We start from the raw sequence: 1,914 nt of genomic DNA on the forward strand, positions 1-1,914 counted from the left end.
CGGGTTCTTTGTGTCTCAGCGGGGAATTGAAGCCAACCCCGACAAGATCAAGGCCATCGAGCAGATCGAAGCACCGAAGCGCGTCAAGGATGTGCGAAGGCTTGCCGGTTGCGTGGCTGCTCTTAGCAGGGTTATCTCTAAGTCTGCTGAGCGCGCCCTGCCATTTTTCAAAATATTGAAAAAGGCAGGTCCTATGAAATGGACTCCGGAAGCGGAGGCTGCGCTGCAGGACTTGAAGAGGTACCTGTCCTCCACTCCAATACTTGTCGCACCTAAACCACAAGAGAAGTTGCTGCTGTACCTAGCGGCAACCAATCAAGTGGTTAGTGCTGCGTTAGTAGCGGAGAGGGAGGCGGATGATGAGCCAGCGACCACGACAAGTGAATCCAGCGACAAGCAGGGGGCTTCTCCGACAAGCTCTGGTCCCGACAAAGATGGATCTGCGCAGGCATGCAAGGAGGTGCAGAAGAAGATGGTGCAGCGCCCAGTTTACTTTGTCAGCTCCCTTCTCCAGGGGGCTAGATCAAGGTACTCTGGCGTGCAAAAATTGATTTTCGGCCTTCTCATGGCCTCGAGAAAGCTGCGCCACTACTTCCAAACACACGAGATCACAGTTGTCACTCGCTTTCCGCTGAAGAGGATACTACAGAATCCAGAAGCAACATGCAGGATTGTTGAGTGGGCACTAGAACTGTCAAGCTTTGGTCTCAAGTTCGAGAGCACTGCAACGATCCAAAGCAGAGCATTGGCAGAGATCATAGCAGAGTGGACGCCGACCCCAGACGAAGAAATTCCAGAAACGAGCATCCCCGTCAAGGAGACAAGCAAGGAGTGGCTCATGTACTTTGATGGTGCCTTCTCGCTGCAAGGCGCCGGTGCTGGCATGCTGCTCATCGCACCCACCGGAGAACACCTCAAGTACGTAGTCCAGATGCACTTTCCCAAGGAGCAAGCAACAAACAATACTGCAGAGTATGAGGGTTTGCTTGCCGGCCTCAGAATTGCAGCCGACCTTGGGATCAAGAAGCTCATTGTCAGGGGTGACTCGCAGCTTGTCGTCCACCAAGTGAACAAGTACTACCAGAGTCCATTGATGGAAGCTTATGTTGATGAAGTGAGAAAGCTAGAAGAATACTTTGACGACCTGCAAATGGAGCATGTTCCGCGAGCTCAGAACGACATTGCTGATGGCCTGTCAAAGTGTGCTGCACTAAAGCTACCTGTGGAACCAGGAATCTTTGTGCTCAAGCTGACTCAACCATCCGTGGCGCCATCAATTGGACAGAACAAGAAGAGGAAGTTGATTTCCGGCGACTACTTTCCGGCAGAGCTTCCCGAAGCCGCCGTCAAGAAGGTCCCAAAATCGACGCCAAGAGTGCTGAGGAGCAGTTTGCTCCGGCAAGCCTTATGGTTTGTTCCGTTGAAGCAGACGCTCCCGACAAGTCTTGCTCCAGCAAGCTTGCCGGGGGGCATCACGCTCCGCCTGAACCCCAGGTTCTTGCCGTGGAAGCGGATGTTCCCACAGCAACATATGTGCCTTTGGTCCTTGTTGTCGAGCCGCAAGCTCCAGCATGGGCGCAGCAGATTGTCCATTTCCTTCAGACAGGAGAGCTTCCCGAAGAGCAAGAAGAAGCGGAAAGAGTAGCCCGGCAGTCAAGTATGTACAAGTTTGTCGACAGCACACTGTACAGAATAAGGCTCAACGGTATGAAATTGAAGTGCATTTGCCGGGAAGATGGACAACAGCTGTTGGCAGAGATACATGGAGGCATATGTGGTCACCACATTGGCGCAAGAGCACTTGCCAGCAAAGCGTTCTGGCAAGGTTTCTTCTGGCAGACAGCCCTCCAGGATGCAACTGCACAAGTAACCAAGTGTGAAGCGTGCCAGTTCCATTCCAAGCAGATACACCAA

This window comes from Triticum aestivum, chromosome 5B (assembly GCF_018294505.1).
Source record: "Triticum aestivum cultivar Chinese Spring chromosome 5B, IWGSC CS RefSeq v2.1, whole genome shotgun sequence".
Taxonomy (NCBI): Eukaryota; Viridiplantae; Streptophyta; class Magnoliopsida; order Poales; family Poaceae; genus Triticum; species Triticum aestivum.